The sequence below is a fragment of the Parus major genome, chromosome 2, assembly GCF_001522545.3.
Source record: "Parus major isolate Abel chromosome 2, Parus_major1.1, whole genome shotgun sequence".
In the NCBI taxonomy this organism is placed as follows: domain Eukaryota; kingdom Metazoa; phylum Chordata; class Aves; order Passeriformes; family Paridae; genus Parus; species Parus major.
In genome coordinates, this window is record NC_031769.1 from 82,398,645 (window position 1) to 82,409,285 (window position 10,641).

The window sequence follows — 10,641 nt, forward strand, 5'->3', positions numbered from 1 at the left end:
CCATCTAATTGTAGCATCATTAGCAATGTTTCTGAATAATAACAAACAGCAAACCTAAAATTTATTTCAAATACTGAGTCTATTGAGTTTTTCAGAGTTAGACCAGAAAAATACTTGTACAACTATGCCCACATCTGTGCCCCAGATGGTGCATCTGCATACCACTAAAACTCTTCAGCATTTCAGTGATCCCTCGAAAGGCCTGGTATAACGTGCTGATGACAAACACACTTCTTGTTTGTCAGATATGCATAACTCTATAAAATCTTTGCTTGTATATCTGAAGACTATTTGACAAGCTGACTAGCGTAATTTATAGCTAAGATAGAAAAGAACAGACTATGTCCCCAGGGGAGTAAGGCACCCTTAATATTTTAACTTTCTTATATGCTTTTCAAAGCAAATTTTCACACAGAGCTTTGTTTGTACACAAAATCTTAGCTAGTTATAAATACAGGTGACAATGCTTTATTCTTCTAAGTGCAGTTAAAAGTATTTAAAAAATGCCAACAGTTGATCCTGGAACTATTTATATTTTCTGATACACAGATTCATACCCTCTTCTTCAAGTAAAATAGTTCATACTGTACAATTTTTTATAAACTCATATTGAGACCCAAAGAGTTTGCACAGTAATTTGCTTGTAAAGATTATTTGGCTAAAATAAAGATTATTATAACAATATTATTATTATTATTATTATTAAGTGTAGCACTTTGCCTCCTTTAGTTTTAAAGGTGTATCATACTGAAGTGTAAAATTGTTCTTTAGTGAATATTCCTGGTATTGAAATGGCAACATAAAATTCCAGTGTCCCATGAAAGTACAGTAGTAGTCATGTCAGGGTTCAAAAAGGACAGGGAGATTATGGATTATGGGAGTCAGCTGAAGAAAAGTCTGTGTAGATTTGCTCAAGTATATACTTGTATTCTGCGTGGTTCCCTGAAGGAAAGTATACTTTGCTGTTTTTAAATCCTAAGGCTTCCTTAAGTTTCAGTCTATACCCTGAGTTTCATGTGACAGTTTTTCAAATGGTGTTGAAACATTTGTCCCTGCTCCTTCAGCATTTTCTGAATGAGGTCTGTTTGTTTATTTTTCAAGGAATAATGACATTGTTTCTTCATGTTCTCTACTTTAGTTAAATTCACAGAGTCTCTTAGTTTCTGTCTCCCATCTGCTCTAATTTTTCCTTTGATTGTAAATTTTATTAAGCAAACATCCTACTAGTGTAAATTAATGAAGTCTTATTGACTTCAATGGGAAAATGATAGTTTATAACAGCTGATGATTTTGCATTATGTGTTAAATGAATATGCAAACAAAAATTGGGATGTTATTGGCTATGCCATATTCCAGGAATACTCTTGAAGTTATTAATTTTTCCCATGGGTGTTACTGCATTGGGGCTTTTATTGTGTGTTTGTTGTTTCAGCCAGTATAATCTATGGATCTCTCTCTTTTATTTGCCTTATTTTCTGAATATGCACATTCTTTTAATCATGCTATTTTTCTCTGTAGTAAATTATATCTCTAGTTGCCTGCTTCCCATCATAAAATGGGAGGATTAATCAACCTCTGGAAAGGTGTAAAATGTCTCTGTCATCTCTAAAGGAAACATAAATGATTAATTTATACTGGAAAGGGAAATTCTTAAAGCTTAACCAAATTCTGTCTGTAGTGACTATCTGCCTTTATTGACTTTGTCAAATGGTTCTTTTTTGAACACATATTGAGATTTCTGAACTCTGAAAAAGGAACTCTGTGGTATCAAATTTCAGTGATACAGGAAAGAAAAAAGAAAAAAAAAAGGCATGCATTCTGGAAGTGTATTTACCATCAATTTATGAAAAATACCATTCAGTGTCTACCACTAGCTCCTGTTCTTTTGGCTAATGTCTCTTTTTAGATGCTTTAGAACATTATGCACTATCAGAGGTGTACTGAACAACTTGCCCACAGTATTTTATTTAGTTAAGATATAGTCCCCTGCTTTCCTTTTGAAATAAGATATTGAAGGGAATGATTTCTGTTCTGGCTTGATATCTTAATCTTCAGACTTGGTAGCTGTATATTTTCTGTTTATGTTTGATAGTCTGTTACAGGGCTGTCCTGTTCTGGGTTTGCTCTTAATCACTAACCTTAGCAGCATGATTATATGTAATAACAGGTAGGGAAGTCTCAAAGTAATCACATCTGGAAAGGTCAGTAGCAGAGAATAGTTCCCATATATGAGATATTTTCAAACAGGAAATGGAAGGCATCAAGTAGCAGTTCTGTAAATAGGAACATAATCAAAAGTGCAGATGAAAAAAAATAAAGGAAAGTAGGTCAGGGTTGATTTTACTGAGGCAGCCAGAGAATAACTGATGCATGTACTAAAGGCTCTGTCATTTCCATGAAGAGCTTTATCCTACAAAGCCAGCAAAAAATAGAGTTGAAAGTGGAAGAAGCATTGAGTGGTTCAAAGCCTCTTTGTATTTCAGAGAGATAAACAAGGGCAATATGTGCTGCAGTCAAGACTCTGAAACTGCAACAAGAAGAAATCTTCAGAGTGGAGCTTGTTGGACACCATTTGTTCCTCTCTTGTTAACCAGTCACTTTCCTGTAGATATGATGACAAAAGTGCAGTTGTGTTGGTGTATGTCCACAAATAGGTGGTCTGGTCATCTGTAAAATGACTGTTGTTAGGATGATGTCATTTGCTGCAGTCCGCAACCGCAGGATCATGTCCAGGGAAGCTACAGTTTCTGGGAACCAGCATGTAATACCAACGAGATGGGCCTCTGTTCATGAAACCATTTATTCAGCATGGGAACAAACTGTCATTCAAAGACAGAGAGCCCCGAACAAAGGCAGGGTGAGGGGTTTTGAAAGACAGAACTCTTTAGGGTCTCCACCTTTGAGGTTGGAGTTTAGGGTTAGGGACCACTAGAAACACAACAAGGGAGAAACCCCCAGGGATTCAAACCCAATGAGAACTCCTGAGCCACTCCTCCCAAGAGGTCTGGGGTGTGGTGACTTCATCCATGGCTCACACTGCCCATCCTCCAAAGCAGGACATCAAAACTCAATAGCTTGGCTTACAGACATGCCTCTCACATTAACAATGCTTATCTGAAACTAACTCTTGGCCTCCCTGAGGCATCTCACAACAGTCATTCATATGACATCACACCATGGGGTGGTAGTGCTGCTGCAGATTTTGAAAATATTTTCCTCAAAGCTGCTGGTGGCTTCTGTTTTTAGCTAGGACAGACAGAGATGACCCATGGAGGGTAATGTAGGCTTAAGGCTGTATTTTTAACTTCATTCTCCAGTTTGCAAGTGTTGTAGTCAGCAACTGCAGGATCAGGTCCAGGGGTGTTATTTTCTGGGAACCAGCATGTAATACAACGAGACAGGCCTCTGTTCATGAAACCATTTATTCAGCATGGGAACAACTCAGATCCAGAACAAAGAGCCCCGAACAAAAGCAGGGCAGGGATTTTGAAGGACAGAACTCTTGAGGGTCTCCACCTTTGAGGGTGGAGTTCAGGGTTAGGGACCACTAGAAACACAGCAAGGGAGAAACCCCCAGGGACTTGAACCCAATCAGAACCCCTGGGCCGCCCTTCACAAGGGGTTTGGGGTGGGGTAACTTCATCCATTGCTCACGTGCCCATCCCCCAACACAGGATGTCAAAATTCACACACATGGCTTACAGCCATGCCTCTCCTTTAACAATGCTTATCTGAAACTAACTCTTTGCCTCCCTGAGGCACCTCACAACATGCAAGCGCTCAGAATCTGTGCCAGAATCCAGACCTGCTGCACTTTAGGGACTATTTGTATTCACAGCCTATTTTTTCAAAGGACAGCATCAGTCAGGGCATTGTGTTAAGTGGACATGCATCAGTTTGACAGAAAGTGTCCTAATCTGCACATTTACCACTTGAGCTATTTCAGTGGTTCTAGTCTAAGTTTCTCTCCATGTGCATTCAAATGCCATTAATTGTCTTGTCTCTCATAGATGTTTGCTTAACATACTTTTTCCTTGGGTAGTGGAAATTAAGACAATTCCCTCTCTTTGTGCTTGCAGTTGCTTAAAGCTATTTCAATAATGCAAAATGGCAGTACATTTTTCTGGGACAGATCTTGGGCCCCCAGAGTTCCTTTTGCATGGGGAAATATATTGGAAGTATGGTGTTTCCCCAATAAGAGCAGTGAACTACAGATGATCAAAGATATAAAAAAACTTGTGAAGATATCAGTGCAGAGCTCCAAAGGCTCCTGAGTCTAAAAATACCTAGATAATGCCTGTATATATGCACTCTTTTTGGATAATTTATGTTCAGCCAGAAACATTTATTAATTCTGAATACATTATTCAGGATGAATAATACCCATTGCTACTCTTTATCATGGTGGGGTTCTGAGATCTCTCTTTCCCAGTTCAGCTGGGTCAAGCATGGCAGAATAAATTGGGACAGGTATGATGGAGTCCCCATAGATTTTAATGTTCACAGAGACTGCATGGTCCGAGGGGCTGCTTTCAAAGATCCAGGAGCATGGCGAACTTCACAGTGTAAGAGGGTGTCTGAGGGCAGAGGTCCAATCACTAAGGGGGACCAGGGACATGACTTATTATGCAGTGACTCCATCAGCATCCCCCCAACACACTGCCTCCCAAGGCTTTGGGCTTATTCCCTCCATGTCAGGAAACTGGTCCAGGGTTTGATCTATCCCAGCTAAATCAGTTCCCACAACTCTTCTGTTACAGCAATCATCTAAACTTAATAAAGCTTTTTTACTAATTAAGCTTTTGTTTATTTTCCATATTTAGGCAGTGGTGTTTCCATCACCTAAGAACTAATTTTCATTCTGAAATTCATGTATTCTGTCTTCTCTGCTTCCCCTTCCAGTTTCCAATCAATATCCTGTATTTCTTCGTAAACTCATTATTTTAACATTTTACTAATTTTCAATCCAGATAATTTGATAAGTAGGGTTAAAATTGTCAAAAACAGATCAACACAATAGTTCTGATTAGCACTTTAAAGTCCAGTCATTGATTCTAACCTGTGTCTCTTCAATTACAGTGACTGTCATTTTATGTTGCCACTGAAGTTTGTATCTATTGTAGACAGGGTTATATTAGCTTTGAAAGCTCTTTTATATAGGAATTTTTTCTGTCCAGATTTTTTTTTTCTCTCTATGTCATGAAGTTGAATTATGATAGGAATCCTATTTTGTTCTTGGACAAAATATGAAGCTTATCTTCTCAGTAAGCATAGAATTATTTGATCTAGCTCTCTTTGGGAGAAGAAAGTGTGCATCTTTTAAAATAATTTTATTTATTAGAGCCTCTAAAAGCTACTGGAGCCACTGCTTGTGCCTTCACCATTTCTGCTCACTTTAAGCTTTTTCATTTTGTCACAAGCCAATTCTATGTTTTCTACAAAGGATTTCTCTTGAATGTCGAGTGAAGAACAGCATTTCTTTTCACTGCTATGAACAGTGTTTTTCAATGAATAGCAACAGCTGCTGAGATATTTTTTCTGTTTAAAATTAAGGTTGAGAAGAGTCTTTAAAGTCATTACTTCCCTTTCTGTCCTCCAGTTAGCAATAGAGCTGACAATGGATGCATGCATGTATGTTCATGCTTGTGTGCATTAATCAAAAATGTTTGTATACTGCTAGAGAGAGCAGACAACTTTTAGGTTTTTGACTCAGCATAGCTGAAATATAACCTAAAGTTAATAATCAGACTTATTTCTTTAAACAAGGGACAAGTTTGGTCATCTCTGGCCAGTTCATGTACTTCCATTTTAAACATAACAAGGATGGTGGAAAATATTCACTGGGTTCTTTTTCTCATCATTCTTAAATGTTAAGTCCTGAAATCTTGATCTAATATTCATAGGTCTCTGAGTTCAAATTGCAGTACAAGTAAGTGCTAGAATAAACTATAGAAACATGTTTAATAATCAACAAAAGTAATTAATTTATTGATTACTGTTAAGACTAATTCCTAAGGCAACAAAGTAGCTGTGTTTTAATCTAGATCTCAGACTTGTGTAAAGCAAAATTATTTACAAAACTAAAATATATAAAACCCCAAACATAATGAACCACTGCAGGAAAAAGGAAAATAATTTGTGTGATTTTCAAAAAATTGCTTATGTACAGTGTATGAAAATTATATAGGCATATCTTCTCATTAGTGTTTTATTTCTTCTGTAATTAATGGTGTTCCTCTGATTGTCATGAGATTGATCTGAGAATTCTAAAGTTTTTCACTGTCTCCCCAGTATTTGAAATTGAAGTACTAAATAAATCCTTTACAAAAAAAACCAATGTTATATGTTACAAAGATGATCAGCTCTCCATTTCTTCCCCTTCCCTTCACACCAATTTTGGAGAGGAGATATTTAATTTCCTGATGAACACAAAAGAGAAGTGAAAGGAATCATGGAAGCAATGGAAATATATTATGAATAACAGCAAATTTACAAAGACAAATAGCTCCTAAACACATGGAGTAGGGTATAAACCTTATCTCTCAGATACTCGTTCCCAGCCTCATTACATTTTCCCTATTTTCAAATGCAGGAAAGTTAGGTAAACTGACTTGCTGTTGTTCTCACACTGTATGTTCAACTCCATGGTACTTCTGACTGAAATAATGTTAACAACAAAAAAAAAAACAAACAACCAAAACCCAAAAAAACCCCCCATAACCCAAATGTGTTCTTTGTTTCCCTTCTAAGGCGTGACATACTCTGAGCTACATCCTGCTCCCTGCAAGCTCGCCTAATCTCCAGGAATGCATTTGGAGTCCTAAGGCAAGGTTCCCAGCTTTGCCTATGAAAGCTGAGATGTTTATCAGCAGAGAATGGAGCACAGTACAATTTCTGACCTTGAAACAGTTATCAAACAATAATCCTCTGTACAGTCCTTTCAAATATTCTTTCTGTTCAGAGGGCAGCTTGGAAATTAGATTTGTTGCCAATACAACTGTATGACCCCATCTCTTTTGTTTTAAAATTCAGTTTGTGTTTTGTTCAACACAAGGTGAAGACACCTTTTAAGTTTGAAGGCTTTGTTTATTATTACATCATCAAGGCTGTCTTCCTAAACCAGCATTTCAAAACCATGATATAAAAGAAGGGAATATTTTTTGTCATTTTTTAAAATAGAAATTATGTTCCCATTGTGCATCTTCTTCTTGAAAAGGGCAGCTCTTACTCTTTGAATACAAAAGGTACAAAACCAAAACAAATCAAACATTTCCTATCTGTATTAAATTCATTCAAAGCTAGCAAAAATGTACAGTATTAGTCAGTGTGTCATTAGTGTTATCTTTTGAAACATAAAGGGGACAACTAATGAAATTCCAATACAAACACTGAGGAGTTTCTTCTGAGTTTTGGGGATGGGCAGTTGCAAGGATGTGTCTGAAGACTAGCCCTGAATGGGCTGAAAGCTTGTGGGTAAGAATCAGGGACTGATGCAACAAAGGGAGCCTCATGACTGGTGTCCACTGCACGTTGCCTGATAAAGGGAACATACTGATGAAGCCATCCTGCTCCAGCTATAGGAGGCATCACACTCAAAGACTCTTGTCCTGCTGGGGGACTTCAACCACCCTGATATCTACTGGAAAAGTATCATGGCAAGCTGTAGCCAATCCAAGATACTCCTGGTATGTCTGGTGGGCAAGTTCCTAAGAATAAAGTTCCCTAGGGGATCAACAGCAGCCCTGCTGAGAAGAACTTGGGGCTTGTAAGAGACGGTCCAAAGTTCCCCCTCATCTGCCTCATGACCGTCTCAAGAACAGAGACTAAGACCCTGAAGACCCCAGGGGACTTTGTACAGGGGTTCTGGCCTGGTTGAGGTGGATGCTTGCCAAGTGATTGTTTGCAGGTGTGCTTGCTGTGCTGCCACAGTACACTGCCTTTGTTCCTGCTGGTGAGCAGGGACTTGTGAAGACCGGCCTGTTCTGTACCTCACACCTGCTTCCCAAAGCAACGCGTCTCAGCACAATGGCCTATGAATTTCCCCACCTCTTGGCCAACTGCCCCTCGCTTTGACACAGACTATAAAAGTGACTTTCTAACTTACTTTCTTCAAGAGAGATCTCCCCATGGAAGAAGACACCGGTGACCCCATCTCGTCCATTGGTAGCTATAACCCCCCTTTTTCTCTCTTTTCACTTTGCCTCTTTATCCCTCTCTCCCTACTCTCTTTCTCTCCCTTTCATCTATCGTATAACCCCTAAATAAACTGGTATTAAAATAAAGGTGCACTATTGCTGTTGTGATTTAAGCTGAAATCCCTTGGTGTCCTTTTTGCACTCTGAGATCAAACAGACCTCTCAAAACTCCCGCTTGTGTTAGTGGATCATGACAGGGCTGCTGGTGGATGAGAGGCTGGAAATGAAGCAGCAAAGTGCACTTACAGTCCAGAAGGCTAGTCATGTCTTTGGCTACATCAATAACAGTGTGTCCTAACCTGATTGCCTAAATATACACGTGCATGGCTTCTCAGGAGGGCTTTATAGCCCTGCTGAACCACTGTACATTCTTCACCCAAAGCAGCACATCCCCAAATTCAGATGCGTTATACAAGCCCAGGCAGCAGTCCCACCCTGGGCAGCCCAGTAGACAGATACACTCTTGTAGGCAGGGCAATTGGACTGAACCTGTATGAGTTTGGTTCCTAAACATAAAATAAAGCAACAGGTCAAAATCAGACTGGTAGGCTGCCATGATGCAAATCATTGGTAGGATTTCCCTCCTGCAGATACTGCCTTCTGTAACAGTCTTTCTTAAAAAAGAGGAAAAGCATAATAAACAAAACTATTAGGAATGCAGGAATTTGAAAACCAGACATTAAAAAAAAAAACCCACCCCAAAACCAGAGAAAATCCACTGTGTTAAAAAAGGTTGAAAATCTCAGGACTATGCAGTTAGAGAGGAAACATTAATGTCTCTAGTGGTGTTCAATTTAGAAATAATGAGTGATACCTAGAACATAAATCAGATCTTTTGATTAATCATCTCTCAGGATGATGTTTCATGCCATTACCAGCGCTGAAATAGTTTCAGACTTGCATGTCTCTTGCAATAATGTAACAGAGGATGTTATATGACAAATATCTTTTCCAATTTGTAGATATCAAAAAATTTTGTATATTTTTATCCCTGTCTAAAGGTACCACCTGTTTCAATTTTACAACAATAAACACTTCAGCTAAACCGGCTTTGAACTCAGACATAGCACAGGTCTCACTGTTGAAAACAACCTTCTAAATAATCTCAGGTTTATGTTCCTTAACTAATACTTTGTTATTCAATTGAGTCTTTGCTTGTAGACTGTTGCCTTAGATACAGATGTTCCAGTGCATTAAGAAGCAAAAAGAAAGATTCAATTTGCATTTTTACAGGAACTTTTCTTTCTTTCAATGAAGCAGTTAAAGGGCATCAGCAAACTGCAACCATTATACATGCATCAGCTTACTGCAAGTTTCTCTAGTTTTTATTTTGTTTGGTTTATGTTTACTGTGGAGCTGATGGCCTTGAATTGTTTGACCATTGTTGGCCATTTGTTGACCATTGTTTTCTGGAGTTTCTCTAAACTCAGTTTTGAGTTTTGAAATTGTGAAAGCAAAGGAGAATCAAACCTCTACATCAAAAGGGAGGGTGGAATAATTTATACGCAAAGAAACAGGTTGAACAGAGACTTAGTCTTTAATAAAATAAGAGTTGCAAGCTTGGAAGTCAAAAATGCACAGCCCCTGTGCTTTCTTGTTGGTGATTATGATGATTAATAACATAGACTTTATGGGATGTGAGATGAATTGTTGCTCCAAAGAGCTTATTCTGAGCAGGAAGAAATGCCACTGTTGGTTTTCCAGAATTTTGATGGGCACTTTGGATTTTGGAGATCCTCAGTTTAACTCTAATGAATTAACAAAACTTTTAAATCTAAAAGAATGTTGGTGAAGCAGTAGGTTTTTATCAGAACATTTTCACATATTGCGTTTCTGCATAAGTGAGTTACATAGGAAAGAACAGGTGCTTCAATAGCTATCAGCAACTTTCCAAGGGCGCATAAAGAAAATCCCACTTTTATCACTTAAAAACTGTCAGCTAAATATGGTTCATATTTTCAACTTGCCCCTTTCCTTTTCAATTGGATGGTTTGACATCTCCATGAAGCTATATCTGGCTTAGAATGCTTTGAAAATTCTCAGTAACTATTAATCTTTTTTCCCACCATTGTTTTGTTTTCAGTGAGAACATGCCACTCTATGCATAACTGAAGGGATTCATATCACTAGGATTTTCTTTTGTATCCTTCAGTGGAATAGTAGTTGTGTGGATTTCTGAATTTACAAGGATGTTTTTGGGATTTTGGGGTTTTATTTTATTTATATTTATTCTCTGTCCTTCATGTGATGTCTGATTGTAACTGTCTACAGCTTGAAAAGAGAAGTTTCTTTTATGATTCTTTGGTTTCTCATGGGAGGGAGTGAGCATTTTGTAATGGCTGCCTAACTTTCTTTTCAACAACTTTATGAGCTGCTTATTGAATTAAGACAGACAACCTCTGAGGGCTGTCATATAGCATACATAGAGGTTATGGGGAAATACTGG